A 22649-nucleotide genomic window follows, 5' to 3' on the forward strand; every position below is an offset into this window, starting at 1 on the left:
CTTTTCATCATGTTTGCATATAAAAGGAATTCACTATATGTAAAAAGTATTAGAAGGATAAAATTACTTGGACTATTTTTTTTCCAAACAGAAAAATATATCAATCTCCTTTAATTGGGGTCTCTTACAGAAAAAGACCAGGATGCTGATTTGAAACAGATTTCCTTGGAAGAGTAAATGATATTTGAACTATGCATTTTTGGCACCTGAAGTACTAGACCTTCGCCTCACTTAAGCAAACTACTTGATGGCATTACATCTTTCAGATCTTATTGCACTCCAAACAACCCTAACTCTAGTTGTTGGCATAAAGCAGATATTGTATTGCCTTATACCAATAACCAGATAGTAATGAATGCATTGTAAAAGAAGGCATCTCTTTCAGGCTTAAATCCAATTTCTTGAATGATAAATGTTCTAAAAGTTACCTGAAGCTCTTTGTGTTCTTTTGGTGATTGAGACAACAGTGATTTGTGTAATGCTGTCCTTGGACTTGCAGCCTTTCTCTCATTGTTTCTCATTTTACTTATTTCTCTCAGGAAATACTGAAAAATAAAAGAAAGTCCTTCACAACCAGACATGCACTAATTTCTTGTGGTCTGGACAAGATCTTTGCATTCTCATCTCTTCTGGAAGTATATGTAAGCGTATTGTTCTTTAAAGACGAGAAACTTGTAAATCAACTTTGTAAACTCTCTTTCCACTTAAACACCACTACCTGCTCACATGTGATGTAACTGTCCCAAAACACAGTCGGCATATTGTGCTTTCTATTGATTTGGCTTGGGCTGGTTTAGGAAACAGCAGAATGGTTCTTATTCATTAGAGTATCTATGTAGATATAAATACACTGCATTGCTTATGCTGAGATTCATCCTAGATTGCTTCAGTTCTTTATTCCTTTGTGATCATTGGCCTTCAATTACATTACCTGTGTTACTGTATTTTCATCACTAATGCAGGTCCAAAATTCTAGTGAAGATTGCATCTGATATTGTTATAGCAGAGAAATATGCTAAATTCATGCCAGATTTCCCAGGTTTAGAACAGCAGTGATACATTCACATAAATAAAACCCCTACATCTGCAACATGTCTCAAGGGAAGGTGATCCTGTTCTGAGGTCCATAGGTGATTGAAAAGTGGAATGCGTATTATTTGTTTCGTCTTTTCCCAAGAGATGCTACCTTTGGATAAGCAAATAAACAGGTTGGCACACGGTTGCATGTTGTTGCTCGTGCTGGAGCAGAAATGTCCAGCACAACAAGCAGAGGATATAGCCTTGCATCTTCACTTTTCCAGAGCACTAAGATCACTTCTGCATGACACAAAAAAAGGCTAAAAAGCTTAACAACTGTAAACAAAAGCACAATCACATCCATAACTTTTTGTACTGACTACATGAGAAAGAACAGCACAGACTAGTTTCCTATTTCACAGGGGCAGAGCTCTACAGTAATATATAGCCCAAAAGACAAAGTAGTATTAAAAATCCACAGGGTAAAACACACCTGCTCTTACAGTTAGTTAAAAAAAATAAATAAAAAATAAAACCACTTCATTTGATTGTCTGGGAAAATGTTTCCCACACCTGTGAGACAGCCAGCCTCAGGAAAGCAGAGGGAAACCGAGTGGCCCTCTCAAAGCACAACTCCATTTGGCTGAACAGAGCAGCAGTGGCAGCACAGCTGGTCACTGGTCTGTGCCTGAAACCGTGGCTCAGGCTGCATGGCTAGGGGAGCACACATGCTCACTGAAGCCCTGGAGCTTCCTCACCAAAGAGCCTGTCCCCACACTGCAAAACTGATATGAAAATAGGCTAGACAAAGCACCAGTATAACCTGATGTTTCTTCTGCCTCCTAACTTCTCCTGATCAGCCTCTGGTGCCACGGCTTGCCTGCCCATTGGTGTGATCAGGAAGGCTGGTGATCCCCAGGCATGGACATTGCCCCAGCAGCTCAGTAGCAGGGCAACGGAATCACCAACAGCTAAATAGGAGCACAGCTCATGCTCTCCACAAATCTGGTCCCATCACTGGCTTGCTCTCCTTGCCTGGGGGAGGTGGGACAGGGCCAAGGGCAGTGGAGCCATCACCCTGCCATGCCACCACCCTCACCACCCAGCCTCCTTTCCCTGGGAACAACCAGCCCTCACCAAGTCCAGCTGCAGAAGCAGCAAAGCAAATTTAGTGGGCATTTATTTGCACACAGGGATATAAATAATCCTATAAATACAGAAAATACATAGTCAGTGTGAGAATGCCCTAAGGGAGGACAAGGGAAAAGTGCAAACTTACAACTACCTCAAATTCTTGCTGGCAGTGTACCTTCCCAATTAAAAGTCATGGAAAAATATCTGTTCCCCAAATCTTTTGGCAAGCTCTGCTACTGGTCAGGAAAGGGCACTTTGAAATGCTCTGGCGGAGGATTTTATTCTTTTATTGTTCATTTTCAAGTTAAATACATGCACAGTCATTTTTATAATCTCGAAGATGTATTTTAATTGATATCCCAAGTATTTTAAGGTCTCTTAATTCCATGGTTCTTGCAAACACTACATTTTACATACAGAAAATGCTGTAATCATGTTCATTAACAGAATTACTTTTACCTGACAGGGGATATTTTACTTTGCATTCATAAATTTTCTATTTGCTCTCAAAACTGAGTGGACAAATAAAATAACCAATAGTGTGAGTTTCCACATTGTTCTATTACGGCATTCTACCAAGGGATTTAACCATATCTGAATATAAAGGTGACAAAGGGAAAAATATGTGAATATTATTTTAAAGTGTGAACTTTTACATTTTGAACAGTATCTCCTTTTCCACATTAGACATTAACCATTTTTTCTCATGTGCTTTGTTGTGATGAAAATTTTACAGAAAGTGTGCTTTCTCCCTGAGGTATAATGAGCAGTTATAATATTCAGTACCTCACATACAGCATGATAATTAATTTTCTTTCATTTAAACATAAAAATGTTCAGAAATACTTTATAACCTCCCAATTTTAGACTGTATACCCGCTAACAGCCAGCAGAAAGACACAATGCAAAAGTCTTCTTGCCTATATCATTTCCCCATAGTTCTCAATTAATTTTTCTAAAAGCTCTGAAATTCTGCCAGCACCACACGTGCACTGAAGATAAAATGAAACAGCAATTAATCCAATCATCTTTGATTTAACATTAATGTAACTCAGTGCATTAGGCCTTGTTTTACATGCAACTGTGTTGTTCTGACTACATTTCAGAGAACCCCCAAATTAGCCAATTCACAAATCATAATTGAACAAAGAAGGATGAAGGTCTTCCACTTAGTATGGCCCTTCTGAAACATCTCTCTTCCCTGAGGAAGGAGTGCAGATTAGCAAGACTGGCAACTCTTCACCTACCAGCGAGAACTGAAAACGTGAGATGCAGCATGACCTGTGCTAATGCATTCAGCTGTGCACTGATTGTTCCAAAGCTGCAGCAGGAAACTGGGGTGATCAATACTTTCAGGGAAGAAACTCTTGATCTGGCAAGTCCTTTATCCTGTAACCCTCATGTGGTCATGCGTGTAAGAAGAGTTAAAGATGCAGTCACATATTTGGAGTTTGAGGGAGCTGTCTGGTTATCTTTCATCTTTACTGCCTTTTTAATACTAGCAAAAGTCAAAATAATTCATCTTATTGCAATAGCATGGAAATTAAGAAGTATTTGGACTAATTATACCGTGGTACCATTGCAATGCAACCTGAAACTGCAGAGCTGATTTATGCATGTATTTTGCCCTCCTGATTGGCATTAGAGTTTTGTTGCATTTTTTTAATTGCATGTTGAAGGTTTGGCAACAGAGATGTTATATTTCCTGAAGATACATCCCTTCACTGAATGTGGTTTTGATTTTATGGGAAGGGTTGGACTTAAAGATTGTCACTCAGTGACAGGGACACCAATAAAGTTCAGTCGCAGTACAGCTTTCATTAAGGATTCATTAATAGACACTTCACATCAAGTGCTACCACATTCTCTTTCATATTTTTTCTCTCCCTACCCCCCCCTTTCTTTTTTTTTGCAGCTGAGAATAATTAACTGTTCTTTTGTGAGTGTCATTTTTTCTCAAGGAATTAAATGCCACCTTATTTCTCAGAACAAGAATTCAACTGTCATAATTATAGCTTCATTTCAGGAGGGGAAAAAAAAATCATAATTTATTACAGATTGTTCGGCATGTGAAATAGGTTTTAATGTCTTTGAAAGAAAATTGTGGCATGTCACGAAGGGCTTTTGCCATCACTGTAATTGATTTATAATTTTGCATTTAAAATTAACAACATTCTTCCATTGTTCTCCTATTATATAAGGTTCTGGCAGGGAGTTTAGAGTTTTATGTTCAGTTCTGGTCATCACATTACTGTAATGATAATAATAAAGTTGTAATAGTTTAAGAGATAAAAATGATATGAAGAAGTGAAGCCAATACCAGCATTAAAATTATGCTTGAGACTGAAAATAGTTTTGGAAAAATACATTGTGTCCAAGAAAAAAATGAGTGAATGGGGATTTATTTTAATTGAGTTAACTTTAAACCACAAGAAAATATATCCGCATTAAATTTGAAGTAAATGGGAAAATCTACTTCAATAGAGTTCCTACAACTGAAAAGATTGGTCCCTTCCCTCTCTTAGCAAGCTTCAGCCCACAGTTGTAGTACTGTGTCCTATCTCTGCATTTCAGAATTACCCCATAGTTGCAGAACAGCAGAAAGAACAATTCCATCTTGTTCTGGGCAATGTTCGTGTTGCGGTACAGTGAAGCATCATAACAGCCCATCCATTTTTTGAAGTGGTTGCATTTCTGGGATAATGACGTTGAACAATGTAATAATGTCATTGAGCAATGACAAAACTGAGACAATGACATTGAGCAGTGCTGCACACACCTCGATTAAAAAAAAAATGATATTGCTAGGAATGCACAGGGAATATAAAACCCACAAGACTCTAAATACTGGGTGAAAGATTGTATTTATTGGTTTTCAAATACTGTCTGTGATTCTGATCTCAGCACTTTCTTCAGGGTTATTTGCTTTTATTGATCTCATCAGGTATCACACTTAACGGCATTAGTGTAAATGAAAACAGAATTAGTCCCATTACCTAATTATTCTATGTACACTTACGGGATAGAAAAAGAAATTAATGAAGAAAGATGAGAAGACTGATTTTGTCAGTTCTGCCAGATAAACAACAGGAAACGGATTCCCAGTTGGCTGTGAAGGTTCCTGTTGTGGTCTCCATCGTTTAGACCTCACAGCCTTCAAAGACGAACACATACAGTGAATACAAATGTGAGAAAAAAAGACTGATTAATTTACTCATTCTATTTAAAAAGAGTCAAAGAGTCAAAGGCCCTTTCCACAGTACCTGAAGTTCATCACACCAAAAACTTCTAAGAGAGATCTGCCCCCTGGAAATCTATTGCTCCTGTTTAAGGATGACAAAGGTAATCTACAATCTGACTCTGTCCCATAAAGCCAGCTTCTAGTCATTTCTACCTTCTGTTTACTCTTTTCCCCATAATTAATTTATGGAATCTCATTTCATTAAGCTTTAAATTTTCCAAAGAAGTAACCAATAATGAAATCTGCATGACATCTTCATCAATTAAGTAATGTTAAAAAATGCTTGGTGCTGGGTTTGGGTTGGAGCTTTTCTCAGATTAACAAAACAAAAGGTTTAACATCAAACTGTGGTGTGGAGAAGATAAGACAAAACCATAAAATATGTCCCAGTTTTAGTAAATCTTAGTCAAAGCAAATGAAATTGAGAGTAAAACCAGTCCCACAGGAGTCCCAACAGAGGAGTTTGGATCTGAACGAAGCTGCAGCAGGGAGGGGTGCACAGACTGCGCCAGTTGAACGGCACAGATTATTCCCTTCCAGTGAAGCAGAGAAAGCTGAAGGGAATCATCCTCCCTGATATAGGAAAGTTTTCTCACCATGTATTATGTACACAGAGCCATGATGGTCACCGGCCCTTCCGCAGGCCAGTAAGCAAGAAATGTTTCCCAGGACACTTTCTTATCCACATGTGTGTGCAAAGAAAGGTCACAATCTAACATGCTATGAAGGCCATGAGATGATAAGTGATCTATACAATTTGAGAATGTGATAAAATCTCTGAGGCCAGTGGCAAATCAAAGACTAGGGATTACAGAAGACATAATTGTGCTGACCATATTAAACATTTCCAAACTCTACAACAAACAGAACAGGACTGTGCTGTCCTCACACTGCAGAGAAGCCTGCTGGAACCTAACACTGCTGGGAAACTCAAGGTCAGTTTACTCTAGCAAAATTATTGTCATGTAATGTTGGCAACGTCAATGTCAGCTTGAATTACCTGCCATGCAAGTGCCAGTCATGCATGCTCTGCTTGCCTTGGGCTAGTCTAACGCATGCTCTAACTTTTCAAAGATATTTACGCCTACATCCTCACTAGCTGACATGGGGCAGTGTAAAGCAGATTTCCTTGCATAGCAGCTGATTTTAGTAGCTGGAACATCAAAACTGTTTCATCATAAAATCTTTTTGCTCCTTTTATAAAGCACATACAGCTTGTCTTCACACTCTAATCCAGTCATACAACAGTGTGCTGCTTCACGCTGAAAACATGCAGTGAAAACTATCTTAGAGCTGAATAACCAATTCCTCTATGAATGGTAGCTCTCACTCCTTACTCTATCCCAGCGTGTACTTCTGGAAGTTCCTGGTTTGCTCCTTGTCAGTGTGTGAAAGTTAAAGCACACAGTGGAGAGAAATGGATCCTTTGTTTGACATATTCTTTGTGGGCTTCTCTGCTGCCATAATGAACTGCTGCCTCTAGCAATCATCTTTTCTGCCTGCCAACCACCCATCTGCCCCCCAGCAATGCCCTGGGGCTCCACATCACACAGCTAACAAAGCCAGGTTCCAAAACCTGCTGTTTACCAGGGCTTCACAGCCCCACTTCCTTAACCCTTTTCATCCAGTGGATGCAATTCACCCTACTCCAAAACCTGAGCAAGAACACCAGTAAAAGCTGGAACTCTCATATGAAGCATGCCCTGCACATGCTTCATATTCTTCTTTCTTTTTTTTCCAGGACCTTGCTCAGTTCTCTGGAATTACTCAGGAGCTATTTTCAAGGTCAATATATATTTTCCATTAATATTTTTGTGGTTTAGACAGTTTGCCTGACACATGATGATGCCTCAACCTCAGCAGAGCCTGGGGAGAGCTAGGGAGGGGAACAGGGACAGAGGCGCTGTGGCTTCAGCACGGGGTGGGAATTGCTGCCAGGAACCAGGCTGGAGGTGAGGAAATGATCTGTAGCAACAGGCTGGGGGGCAGTTTGAAAGTTGAGTCTATCAAACACTTGTCACCAGTGTCTGATGTGTAATACAAGCAGTTGTGCTGATTTTTATTTGGAACACATCGAAACAGTCAAGCTGAACGTCTATACCCACTGAATACCAAGAAGGGTGATATGTCTGCTATGACCTGAGCCAAAATTGCCACTGCATCTGGAACAGCACATGCTTTCAAGTAGTCATAGCATTTTAGAGAAACAAAACCAGGTCATACTTGAATCAGGAACCCAATCAAAAGTTTCTATTCTTGTTACCAGAGTAATCTTGGCCCCTGTGATCGCTTCTGAACTCCACTAATTTTATAAGAAGGTTTTGCAGACATCAGATTTATGCTCTTCTACAGTCTAAAATCAAGTGCTGTGCAATATAACATACGTAATAGCAGTGTCCACATTTTATACCCATTTTATGAGCCATATCCTTTATTCTTTCATTTTACAGGAAAAAAAAATGGCAACTTGTCAGAAAGTGAGGGATTTATTTCTATTGCTCCCTTTGTCCAGAGAGAAAATGTTGCGCGATGGGGCATTGGTTTTGTAGTGATCTTCCCTGTAGATAACCATAAAGAAAATCTTTTTATTTTGTCCCATCTCAGGCAAAGGATATAACCTCTTCCAGGTTATGTTTATCTTAATACGAACAAATTGCTTCTTTTTCTTCTTTTTCGTCTTTAGTAACATGGAATTACCATCATTTGAAAGCACTGTTTAGGTTCCTTGACCAGAAGAGGCATTTAACTATGTCATGTGTGATGTATGGTGCATTTAATTGCTCTGTGCAGCTATTCAAAAAGCATTCAGAAGTAATCATTTAGCATTAATATCCCGGGGCAATTCAAGGTCACAGTACATTAAAAACTAATTCAAAGTAGTTCTAGAATACATTTTTCATTTACAGAGATACATAATTCTTTTATGATAAAAGTGATAATGGCATTGCAGCGTGATGAGGGGATGAGGATATTCTAAATATCTGCTACTGGTCCTATTGTAAAAGCAAAAAGACACCTTTCCACCATTATTCAACAACTACCAACTTCCAATAAACTCAACAAATCCAGTCCGCAGTGATGAAGAAACATGCTTATGAGAGCAACCATAAAACCTTAGTTTAGAAGTATTTTTCATTAAGAGTACCTGATGTCTCTTTTGTTATTTTTCCCAAGAGTCAAGCTTCTGGACAGTTTTTTGGGGACAGACAAGCATCGGACAATTCTAACATGTCCACAGCTAATTATACATGTGGTCTTCCATGCAGAAAATCAAAATAAAACTATTATTTCTGTGAAATAATTGATTTTAGATTATGGAAAAGAGGAAGAAACATTGCCTTCAGGAGTCACAAGGTAAGTCCTCAGAGTCTGGAGGATGGAGCAGTCACCCTCCTGTCTTGGGGAGAGGAAATTTCTTTCATTTAAATGCCTACAACACAGAAATCACGAATATCAAAGACACAGTCCGCATGCGTCACAACACTATTAGGTGTAAAATTATTCATAGCCATCCTTGTCATACTCAGGCTGTTACCCACACACTGTAAGGAGAGATGTTGACAACCTGCAAGTCAGATCTCATAATGGAAGGGGAAAACAAACAAACAATTCAAAAATTAATGTTGTATTGTTCACAAGGTTACTCAACAGCTGCCTTAGAATGCCCTTAGCACCTAGATGAGAAGCCGCTTGGACTGTACAGCTTTTGGGAAAATTATTTAGGCATATTCTTTTGATGCAACAAGACCTCAACCTGGGAGGCAGAGACTGAACTGAGTTCAGGCACAGAACAACCCCCTTCCAGGCACAAGCTGCATGAGCCTTCCCTCGTTCTAGGAGACTGTAACTGGTGTTGGAAGCTGCAACTGAAACCTAAACAGATCAAAGCGGTGTCACATTGGGCCTGTACCAGCTGCAGTCACAGTTCACACTTCTGCTCTCCCGCACAGAATGAAACTTGAACTGAGGAACAGCACTTTTTAGCTCCGAGGATGACAGTGGATGAAACACAAAATATAAGCATCAAGAAGTGAGTATTGGACACCTGCTGGTGCACACTGAGTTAAAGCACAGGCAAAGGCAGAGGCTGCCGGAGCTGCCTTGGTCAGACATCAGATTTTCTGTTTCTATTAAAAAGGAAAAGAAAAAGGTTGGTTGCAAAGGAAATCATGAACAAAAACACTGTCATAGGCAGGAGCTCAAATGTGAAGTGCTGCAAATCATCACATGCTGCTTTCTCCCTCCTCTCTTCTGTTTTCATATAAGCACTGGAGTTTCTAATAAACTAAGAGCTTAAATCAGCAGCATCTGAATGTAACATCCACTGGTGAAGAGGAAGGCCACATCCCTCAGCATTACCTACATCAGGATGTGCCTATTTCATTGCTTTCCCTTATCTGTATTTTTTTTAATAAAACCCTGTTCCTAAAGAACCGAAATGGCACCATCAGTCACAAGTCTCAAGCCCGGAGGAGAGCAGTGGCTTGGCTAAGGCTCCTAAATGATAGATATGGTGGGAAAATACTAGCTTTTTATAAATTATCTCATGTAGCAACCTGATAATGATTTTTCTGTTAGATGCATTAGATCCAAATGAACATTTTAATCTAATTAAACAGAAGAATTCCTGGAACATCTAAAGCAGTAATTCCTCTTTAGAAAAAAAGAAAATTCTAAAAAAGATGCTGTTTGGAAAGTCTTCCTAGGATAGCAGGAGCAGTTTTGATCCCAGCTAAGGTACCTCACCTGTGATAACAAATACATTAATATACCCAAATAAGTAAGTTTATTTGCAGAAAAAAGGAATCCAATAGCAATAACTCTACAGTCAACATGCCATTAATCCAGTCCAAAGCCATCACATGAAATTCCAAGATCCCTGTCTTGCATAGGCCTCTATTCTGCTTTAGTCTTTCTCCACCATCCTACAATATCCTTCTTCTGTAATGCATAATACCTCCACAAGTGCTTCACCAGCAAAGTTCATCTGTAGCAAAAGGAACTGTGGAAATAGTGAGTTGTTAGAGTGTCTGGAATAATATCTTAAAATAATCTTCAAAATACTTGCAAGCAACACCTCTCAGAAGTTTATTTTTAACATACCAGCATCTATCACCCTAGGCATTAGCATAGCAAACTTTGTTGTAACAACTTTTAGGACACTGCATTTTAATTTGAGATCTTAATATTTCTCTACAGGCAAAAATTAACCTTTCTGTATCAGCATCCAAAATACATGTAATAAAAGTTTATATAAGACTAAGGAAATTATTTCAGGAAAATACTGTTTTTGAAATAGTGTGACTTTCTGAATTTCAGGTGATAACTAAGCTCTTTCGGAAAACAAAGAAATTGAAACTTGGCTCTCTTTGTCATTGAGAGCTGATACCTAAAGATAAAACAAATTCGGAAAGCCTAAGAAATAATTGGACATGAAGGGCAATCAGGATATTTGTTAAAATCACAATGACACATAGATGTTTATGTTTTGACTTAACTTCACTGTCTAGATGACCAGTCTTAAATAGCTCAGCAGTCCAGATAAACACCTGCATAAGTATTTGCAGTTTTTTTCTATCAGTGAAATATTGAAACAGGCATCAAATTAAGTATATACACAAATACTCCCCTGTTTTGAGAACTTCTTATGCAAGCTTAATTCACACCTATCCAGAAGTGTGTTATTGCCTCCACTGTTAAAGTGTACAAAGAGACCTTGTGCCCACAAAAAAAGCATTCACAAAAAGAGCATTTGTTTGCTAATAAACAGACCAGGAAGCAAGAACATTTCAAAAGGACCGTTTGTTTTCACTTAGTTGATTTTCAGTATCAAATGAGAGGAAAGATAGAAAGCCATTGCTGTGGCATCAAATGAAAATTGAACATGCCAAACAAATCAGTAAATGGAGTCACAAAATTTGGTCACACAAGGTAATGAATGAGCTTTCAGACAGACCTCAGTTCAGCCAGAGCTCACAGTGACTTGGCTGACAACCTGAAAATCTCTGCATTCCCACTTCTTATCAATACATCTGGTATTATCATGGTGAATTCACTCTCTTGGTGTTTTCCATAGTTTGCCACCACACATTTCTTCTGTCCCTGAAGTATGTGGGAGCTGAGTGTCTCCCAGATGGGAGAGTGATGATTGTGCAGCACCTTTGAAGAAGCCCAGCTGCTGGGATTTCTCAATCCCTCTGTGTCACAGAAGTAGCTTCAAGGCATGGAGCACTAGGCCAAGATCTGTCCAGTTTATCCTTAGGTTCCTCATGCCTGAGTCCATGCAAAGCTCTCTCTCTAACCAACTTTCTAGCTCTGCAAAGTCACCTAAGTGGGAACACCACTGGATGCTAAGGAATAAATATGATACAGTACAATATAAAGCCCTCTTTTTCTCTTGCACAGTCTCATTACCAGAATAGATTTATACTGTAAAAATCCAAATCTGAAGAAAAAAATTGGAAATATTTCATGGTACACACTGCAGCATGCTATAGGCAAAATAGTTTTCAAAATACTTATAACTTTGTGACATGAAGGACCCATTCATAAAATCAATAATATAAAGATGTTTAAAGAAAGAAAGAAGATGAAGTTTGAAAATTAGCCCTATTCATTCTGTCATGGGGATGTTTTTAATATGCTTTACAAGCTTTGCACCCAACATTTGATGTTCCATTCAGGCAGTCTGTTCCCAGAAAACACTACACAAATAGCGCGGTGACCTTTTGTAGCCCAAAGTCAATGAATTCAAACTCTGTTGTCTGCAGCTGGTGTTGCCATAGAGGACAAAATAGATAGGAAAATCTTGAGTATACGGCAATTTTCTTTGCATATGCCCTCTGCTTTCCAGTAATTGCAAGCTCCTACCTTCAAGGATTTGTAATTCCTTACCAGAGCTTTTCCAGTGGGTGGCCTGGAGCGGACACAGCAAGATGGAGTGCAGATGGAGCAAGTGCAGAGCTGGGAGCCACTGACACATCAGCAGCATGATGATGGCACATTCCCTCTCCCCCTTTCCAGGTACTATCTGGGGGCTACACAAGGAACCAGCCATCCCTTGCCAAGCCTATACATCCCAGCTGTGCAGATCTATAGGCTGAGCAGGGGGACAAAGCAGAGGACAAGGGGAAGAAGGACAGACCACCTCGGAAGAATCATGCAGTGCCTTGAGTACATGTATGGGTAATTTTCATCTTAATTTAATTACTTTGGCCCTTGGGAATAAATCATTTCAGTGGTGTCCTGGTTTAACCAGAAACTGAACCTGCATGGCTGGGGGTAAGAGACTATACTCTAATTTGCTGCATCTTCAAATGCCCCAGTTGTATCTTGCAAGAGGGGTAGAGAAAATTTTCAGTGTTAAAAAGCACACACAGGAATTATATCACAAAGGAGACATCAGAACAGCAAACTTAATGACTTAATATTGTACAATATAAAATCATTCCAGTTGAATAACTTTTAATTTATTATAATCCATAGATGCCAATTATGCCTGATTTATTAAGAGAAGTTCAGCAGTGCCAAGGCCTTGTGTTTGAGTGGTTGCCATGGTACCCAGCTTTTACAAGGACATCTTAAGGATCATTAAAGTGTCAAGGTGATAAGTTTGACACTCAGTGGATTTAATGATAGATGATAATAATGTTACCTCTTCACATCACGGAAAACCTAGGATTCAAGTTAGGAGGTATAAATTTTCAGTATTTTTTATTTTAACTATTTTTAAAGGAGGCCAGCTGAAGCTGACATAAAATAATGTTAACCCAGACTATATTCTGCTACCTTTGGTGAAAATTCCTTAACCTCAGGGTTTTTAGTGATTTCAGGTTGCCATTATTCCTCGAAGTATCTCGACTTGCTTTTATCTAATCTCACAAGCTTACTCCTGACCAGGGACTCCTGGGCAGCACAGGAAATAGTTTCCAGCCTAAACACTGCCAGTCCAGCTCCCAGCAAGGCTTACAGAATATTTGATGGTAAGAAGGGAACTGAAAAAATGAAAGGAGAATCTCTGTGTACGATGAAAAAAACCTGATGGCAATACGCGGTATATCTAAGCATCTAAGCTCTACCCCAGCTGTCAAGCACAACCAATTCATTCACATTGGACATAGAACAACCGTAGGCTGGTAATGACTTTCAGTGACTTGCATAGACCTGATTCAAGCCAATAATTAGAACACAAAACGCTCTAGAGGCCTCAGTACATCCTTGGGCCTTAAAGATGTACACACAGGAGCCATCATGACACGTTATTTTAGGTGCTTGTTTCTGTTCTGGAGCAAGAGGACATCCTTCAACAGAGCTATAATGGAACAAGGAGTGCTCAGAGATCACCTTGCCATCACACACAGCACTCCACCACCTGTCTAGCAGCAGCAACTACCACACAGGCTGCTTTTGTTTGAAAATACAATACCCTCATGCTTTTCTATTTTAGCCTTCCAGAAATAACAACCACATAACACTTCCTCTGGAAAAAATATTGTCAAGTTTCTATCCCTTACCTTGCAAGCTGTAAAGTGGTAGGACTGTCTTTCTCCCTTCAGTGTGATGACAATGAAATCAGATTGACGATTCCCAGGATACTGCTGCAATTTTTAACCCCTGGTTCTGCTCAGAGATACACACACCCTCATTTTCTTGGAGCAATTTATCAGTTTATTCTCACAATGGATTAGAGCCTGAAGTCACAATTTATTTTTAAGAGAAGATTCACTACACTGTTTTCAACCTGCCCATTTCACTGGTGTAAATAAAAAAAGACGGGATTACAGATCTAAACCCCAAATCTACCACTAGCATCCAGCACTTGTGCCTCCTAAGCTGCACTTTATTGCCAAGCATCCCTATGGCAGGTATTCCATGTCTAGTGTAAACACATTTGACAAGCATAATCACAGTTTAGCTCTAGTATCTTCTAGTAAAGCTATCTTATTGACATGAGAATAATAGTCTAGGACAAGTACATAATGTTTTCCAGTCATTCTAAACAATTCAGTGCATACTTTGCTCCAGGAGAACAATTTTTCCTGTGCCAACATGAACTGTCTTTCTTGACTTGGCCTGTGTTTTTGGCATAGGTTCCAAGCCTTGACAACTTCCTCAGTGTTGGAATCATTTGGGACAAGTACTGGCCCTTCCTTGGATCTTTCAGTCCCTGTATCACCTTTGTGTATTAATGCAAATATATTTTTCAGTATCATTTTAGGGAGTGACATCCTGGCATTTCTAGACCTACCAGTTCCTTAAATTGTGAATTCCTTAAATCGGGAGTCTGGAGCATGGGATCTTGACCTCTCTGTGCCTGTGCTAGTGGCCCTAGCATAGGCTCTGCAGCAGTCAGTCAGTCTCTATCCAGACATCACATGGGTCTGGGCAAGCTGAGGTCCCTGTTCTGGACTCTTTTCAACTGCAGTGCTGTCAAGAAGTCCTGAGGGGATCCTGTCATTCCACACTCATCCATCTGCGTCTCATTCTTTGGTCACAAAACCTCAATGAAATAATAATGTGTTATTATTTTAATATGATGTCTGTTGTTCACTTTGGCAAAAGTAATACAGTGACTCCTGGTCAGGTTTTGCCAAACTGTCTTCCCATGAAACCTCTCTCTTTGACCACAGGGAGCTTCAATGCTTGTTATGTATCAGCTGCCATGCTATTAAGTGACAGCAGTAAATCCTATTCATATTAAATGAATGCTGTGAACTCCATTGTAATTTATTTTTTCTAAGGAATCTGCGACTTCTTGTTACCTGTTGAGTAAAGCACATTACAATTTGCTGTTGTGATACATTGGGGAGGACTTTTCTCAGCATGTATTATGACCACCAATTAGTGTCCATTCTTCTTAGAAATCCATCTGAGCTGGGTATACTGCTTTAATCTGATGTACCTTATGCTGTGATGGCAGCTTTTGCAAACTTTTGAAAAAGGATGAAAGTGTACGACTGCTTTTCTGCATCTCCATTTGCCAGAGATTATCCCAGTTTAGGTTAGCAGTTCCTCATGTATTTTGATCAGCTTGGTTATTGAGTTTTGCAGGTCTTCACATATGATGTCCCTTTTCTTGCAACAACCTTGCAGCATTACACAAACATGCTGAGAAGCTCTGTATTCCTTAAGTTTCATTCTGGATTGAGTTTTTTTTTTTTTTTTTTTTTTTTATGAGTTCAAATGTTCAGTTGAGAAAAAATCTAGATATTACAGTTTCTCAAATGTCTTGGCTCAGATTACAGTCCTGGGCCTTTCTCTTACCAGACAGATAGCCTCTCAAAATTGCAAGACTGGGTTTTGAGATTTTGTGTTATGGATAATTTTATTACCTGTTTCATCACAACACTTCTGATTGAAACATTTTTTTCCTGTAATTCATTTTCATACAGCTTGCAGTATTCCACTAATTTATTAACCACAGATTGAGGGTTAGCCTATCCTACCACAGTTACCTGAAAATAACTGAACCAAACCAGTGCATTAAAACCAACCTCCACCAAAACCAAAAGATACCTTCTGAATTGTCCCTTCTTTCTTTATACCAGCTGACCAGCCCTGCAAAGCAAAGATCTTCTTCCACCTCGTCCATGTTTCCAAAGAATCACAGTTTTACAATGGGCTCAGCTTTGTTGTTTTCAAATTTCTGTGTTTTGGTGCCACTTGGTGTTAAAAACTCTCTGAGGTGGGATACATAACAGGTACAAACCTACTTTGAATGTGCCATTTTCAAACATGTTCCCTTTATAGAGAGATAACTTCCCCAAAGTACAATTTTTCAGTTTTCTCTTATTGCCTGCAATGTAAGAATTTAATTAAACAAAATGTTCTGCTATCTCTATTGAAAACGAAGGATCTTCACACAGTTCAAATGTGCATTGTCTGTAAAAATACATAACTTTCATCTTAGACATTGATTTGATTTGAAATCAAATTGTATCCTTTGAAACAATTACTGTAATTTTAATGCTTTTGATTTTGTTGTGGTTTTTGCCAGTTGAAAATGAGGCTTTTTCTTGTCCACAAATTTATGTAGACGATGCATGTGATGTTTCAGAAAAGGAGATCTTTATAAAAGAAACAGTATGTGTCTTTCTTTTCCATTCACCTGAACACTTCTGCAGCTTCTCATTGTTTGGGGTTTTTTTCCACATACAAATGAGCAATCAGGTTTTTGACAGTTTTTTCCCCAAAAAGAGAACTTTAAAACAGAAAAGCAATTATGTCAGGAGCAATCCCTCTTTGTCCAATCACAGCATAGAAACAATATCACATGATTGATGACTCACAGCAGCCCAGCAGTTCAACTCAGAATCACAATTACTCACCAGGTATGCTATAAATCATCTGGATATATGCTTTTCCAAAGACATGGATATTGAATAAATCAGAGGAAATCACAATTGCCCTGTTAATATTCACCAAACAGGGAGGGAGTCCAATTTTACTGAATAAATTATTTGTTAAGAATTATTCATTTACTTCTACTTATCACCATCTTAGCCAAAAGCCCCAGGCTCTCTGAAGCATTGGATCAGTACTAAATGCATGCTTCATAGTATAATGACTGGAGCAGGAGTAATAAAGATGTACTTACCACTGCCCAAATCAATCTGTTAATAGGAAAGTTTGTGGCAAGCATTCTGTAACTCATCTCTGTGAGGAAACAGGTTCCCCATTTACAGAAAATGGAGCTGTTCTTTCTTAAGCGGTGAGCTGCTTATTGTGTAGGTAATTACAAGAAGGCCTGTGTTGACCTGGCAATGAGGTAGTATATCTAAATACCTGAAGTGAAGGAGAAAAACAGAAATGAAAGAAGAGGCCCCATATGTTAGACTATAATGATTGTGCTATTGAAGGCAGAAAGGTTTGTCTGAAGCAGCTGGTTTCTCTCCAAGTGACCTTTTAGCATTTCTGCTTTTGCTGTCTGACAGATGTGTCAACTCAATAATTTCAAAAGCCCCTGAGTAAATATCCAATTGTGAGCAAGGATGACCCAAAGCGATGACAAAATGGGTGCACACACCGCGCATTACAGAACATAATACCTACTGAAAGAACAGTGACCATTATCGAAGAAGAAAAACATTTTACTCTTTATTTTTGAGTAAATGGTTTTCCTGCCTGCAGATCGGTTGTTTTCGAGGAACAAGGGAACTGTGAAGTGAATGGAAGGGCACTGTGGTGTGTTTGCCCTTGGAGCATGTCTGTAAGCTGGCTGCAGGACTCAGGTGGCATATCAGAGCTCAACATGGACTTCAGCTCCCTCACTCAGCCCACAGCTGGGAAGAAGAACTGAAAGCCACAGCTAATTTGCTTTGTGAATGACTGGGGAGCTGCAGAGGTGACTGCAATCAGGCAAGACCCAATTGACTTCAAAGTCTGCTAAAGACTTTTCAAAAGTGCTACAGATGCAGCTTTTAACTTGAACTTGAGGGGAACACCAAAGCAATAGGAAACCCTTGAATGCGCTCTGGTTTGATGAAGCACTGGTTGCTCTACTGAGTGTCCACACCATCAGGCAGTGCTTCTCCTGCAGTGCTATCATGGGCCCTCCACAAAGAATCAACTCTGCTAAATTTAGTCATATTTAGCATGGTTGCACTTCAAAGCCTGCAGAGCTCTAAAGGAGCTGCTGGTGCAGACAGTACCAAATCAACCCAAATTTCAATTATGGAGAGCAGTAGCGCAAAGAAAAGATTAGAGGTCAATAGATTCATGCTGTAAAAGGTGGCTGAGTCCCTTTGCTTCCTTATAATGTGGTGGAAAGTGTCAACAAAATAAACCTTCTTTCAATACTTCCTTTAATGGGTAGAAGTATCTAAAAATCCTTTTGAGACTGAAAGAAGGACAATGCTGAAAGTCAGGAGATCCGGACTAAGCCACAATCCTTCTACAGATCTATCTCAAATTCTCTCCAGACTTGTTTCTTCAGATGTAGGATAGGATGAATAAGATTTCCCATGATGGTGCTGTGTGCCATAATTAATTAACTTCAATAATGAACTCTGAACTCTTGGAAAGAAGGAAAGAAGTGCAGAGGATTATTGAGTGCTGTTTTTTCATAATATTACGTTTGCCCTGTATAAATCAGATCTCAAATTAAATGTTTGATAGCCAGGAAGTTCAATACCGGTAACAATGGAATTGTGTCTCTCAAGTGTTATGAGTTCATCTTAGCAGGCCCGGCATGCCAGGGCTGTGAACAGCTGCCATGTAAAAATTTCACTGTGATGTCCATCAGAACTTAGAAAAAGCAGAACTCTCACTTAAAGTACACTTTCAATGTAGGACAACTATCTTTATTTAAGAGACACCTGAGGGCATCTGAAGACTGACAATTGATTAATCAGAGGAACAAATAAAAATATAACTGGTACTAGTGCCTATCTTGTACAGACTCTGAGAATATCATAAAGAATACCCTAAGAATATAAATATGATTTTTTTTTTAATCTGTATTGACATGTACTCTAATTTAATAGACTTTCAGATCCATCCTGTACAATATCAGACACCAGCCAGTGTACGACTGGACTTACAGTTATACTAATGAAACTTTTTCATATTTTCCAATTTCTTGCAGTTGTTTCCAGTTTTACCACTAATTTGCCATTGTCAGGGGGTGCAGGAGCTGACAGGCACACAGCAGGAGCTGGCAGAGATGGCTTCTAGGTTTTTTTAAAGCTTCAAGTTTCTATAAAACCAACAAAACTTGTAGAGTTCAAATTCCTCCTCACTGAAAATGGAGAAACAGGCTCAATTTTACTCTATAGTAGAAAAATAGATTTCCTTTTCCTTCCCACAGACATGTCAACTGCAGTGACGGGAGGAAAACTCACATTCCACATCCACGAACATGTCAACATTTGGCCTGATTTAATGATGTAGATACCTCCGTGTTATGAGCTAAGCTGATAGACAATAGGCCAAAAAGACAAGGAGAGGCATTTAGAAACTATTTTAATCAGAGAGGAACCATACAAAGTTTAAAACTGACAGGATTAAAATTCTGCATTTCTGCAGTTTTATAACGAGTTCATTGAAGGCTTGCACCTTTGTAAGAAAACTATCTCATTTTTGGCAGAAAACACTCAATGAATGACTGCTCAACAACATGCAACTGAAACATTTTAAAATGCCTAAAAATAGGCACTGTAAGTATTTAGCTGCCTTGAGAAGTAAACTGGCTTTATGTGTTTGGAGCCTGCTACTACTCTACCTAACACAGTTTGGCAATTTAAATCCTGGATGTGAGGGTTATTGACCCCTTTGTAATTTATTACCATCTCTTGCTGAAACATCTCACAGGTGATGGATTGTTTCCACTGGATTTACATAGGGGCTCACCCCAATCCTCAGCCCCTGCCATTCTTCACTTCTATCACTTCTTTTCCTTCTCCCTCCCTTCCTTCAACCACTTCAGCAATTGCTGTCAGTGTCTTACAGGGCTGGACCTGAAGATCCCTCAGCAAGCTGTGCTCAGGAGCATGTGTAACTTGCACTGCATCCCTCCTCAATGGAGGCAAGCCACTTTCAGACCAGGGCCCAGATATGTGATTCACTATATCTGACCTTAAGGTAACTCAGTGCAAGATCTCTAGGGTTGGAGTTCGTTATATCCAGCTCTGGTTGCTTTTGTGGCAGTGGGGACATACAGCCTAGACCATGGATTCTCATACTTGTGCCTCTGACTGCACATCTCATTTCCAGTGCTCTGTAAACTTTACATGCTGTCTCATGGGTTCTACATACCAGCTTGTCTGGCTCCATAAAACACCCCAGGTGTTCACTGCAAGACCAATCAAGTTATAGGAAGGCTCTACAGCATTACCTCAATTTGCAGGAGATATCCATATTAATGAACAAACCATAAATGGAGGCTTCTATTCATTCTCCAGTATCTTTCATATACTACTTCATGCATTCTCTTTTTCCTTCAGTAACAAAAGCAGGAAGAAAAAAACAGGCTTTCAAAACATAAGAATGAAACAGCTGGCAAAAAGTCATATGTGTACTATCAGCCTATGCATAAGCTCATAAGCAAGAAGTCATGGCTTTATTAAACTATGAGATACCATAAGTATAATGTATATATTACATGTTTTGGCCCATACTGTTATCCTAATTATTATCAGTGTACCTTCAAAGGTCAGTACTCTAAAATATGCCATCACATTAAAACAGTTGTCAATAGTAACAGCAGAAGCTTGTTACAAGTGGGCATCATAGAATCAATATGAAACTCGGGAACTGTGCTGGATGACTTCTGTACTTACCTTTTTTACTGTTCTCTAAGTTGCTGCTATATTTAGAAAAGCCCCATGTCTATCTCCATCAGGTTTCTGTGCAGGTTTTTATGAAATCACATTATAAACTCGAGGTCAGCAACCACTGAGTCAAGTAATTTATCAAGTCATTACCCAGATGCAGTGCCTAACATTAGCTGTCTTATGATGCAATTTGCAAGAGAAATAAGTGTGCAACTCTCTTTATGAGGAACAAGGTGTGTTTAACACCATACAGTGTTAATTTATCCAAGAATATCTTTTCAGTCATGATCATGTTAGATTAGCAGAATGAGCAGCTACAATTTTTAAAATATCCCTTTGTTTCAGAGAAGAAACATATATTTTGACTGTGCTTTTCTGTTCTTCCTTAAATGCTTTGGGGGCTTTTTCCTATACATTTTTTTTTGCAACACCCTGTTATGGTTGCTGGAAAAGATTATTTTTTTCCCTCTCCATTTTGTTCTTTTCTATTTGGCAACCATTGATTTTTTTCCTTTGTGTTTTCTTCAAAGGTAAAATTAACACGGCTCTTTCCATTTAGCAACTTCAGTTAATACTGCACCTTGTCAGAGCAAAATTGTTTTATTTGTTCAGTCTTGTGCAATTATAGGGCCAGTGTAACTCCACAGGATAGGACCAGTGCATGTGTGGTTAAAAATATGCGTATCCTTTTTATTACAACTTATCACAGGACAGTTTCTCAGCAGACACTACTGATTGATTAGCAAAGTTGAGGATGGATCTGCAGTTTGAAATTTCTGTTGGCCTTAACAGGAAAGCAGTGTTTCAAAGCCTCCTAAGCTTGATGGTAATGGTCAGTAAAACACCTTGCAAATAAAAATCTATTTTCATAAGGTCTCTTTTATAAGATATAACATAATTCACTGTGGTCAGTTGAAATTCCTCAGTAACTGGACTCAGAAAACCAGAGTCCACCCCATTTTTCAGGGGTGCTGCTCAGGGGAGATCAGGTTCTGCATGAAAGGGGCCATCAGTGTTTATGTGCGTCTCAAAGGCTTCTGAAGACCAGAAAAGCCCATCAGCACAATCAATGTACTCCAGAAACAGGACACATGGATTTTCAAGACAATATGTGATCTGTAAGGCATTCTCAGATCCTTCAGTGTGAAAATTTTTTTGGATTCTGTTACTGAACATCACATGAATAAGCATCTTGGAAACGACTTTTCCTTACCTACTTTTACCTCATCTGTCCAGCTTAGCTGTCTCTAGGCCACCTAATTGTCCTGGGTTCAGCTGTAACAGTTATTTTTCTCCTTCTTAGTAGCTGGCACAGTGCTGTGTTTTGCCTTTACTCTGAGAACAATGATGATAACACACCAATGTTTTAGTTGTTTCTAAGTAAGTATTGCTTACCCTGATCAAGGACTTTTCAGTGTCTGAGGCTTTGCTAGTGAGGAGGAGCACAAGAAGCCAGGAGGAAAGAGAGAAAGGACACCTGACCCAAATTAGCCAAAGGGGTATTCCATAACGCAGCACGTCGTGCCCGGTATATAAACTGGCGTGAATCACCCAGAAGGCCAGATCGCTGATTGGGTCAGGCTGGGTATCAGTCAGCGGGTGTTGAGCAATTGTGTTGTGCATCACTTGTGTTTATTGTTTTTTTCCCTTTCCCTTTTTAGCTTTATATTCTCTGCCCTTGTTATACCCCTTATTATTATTATCATTAGTAGTAGTAGTTTTATATTATACTTTAGTTACTGAACTGTTCTTATCTCAACCCATGGGATTTGCATTCTTTCGATTCTCCTCCCCATCCTGCCCGGAGAGGGGGAAAAGAGGGAAGTGAGCTAACAGCTGCATGGTTCTGAATTAGTGGTTGGGCTTAAACCACAACACTAATATAATACCCAGGTGTCAGTATAGTGGCAGGGATATGCTGGGATGTTTCTATTACTGACTTAGAGATGCTAATTCATGGGATACGAAATCAGGAGGTCATATAT

This window comes from Psittacula echo, assembly GCF_963264785.1.
Source record: "Psittacula echo genome assembly, chromosome: 2".
Lineage (NCBI taxonomy): Eukaryota > Metazoa > Chordata > Aves > Psittaciformes > Psittacidae > Psittacula > Psittacula echo.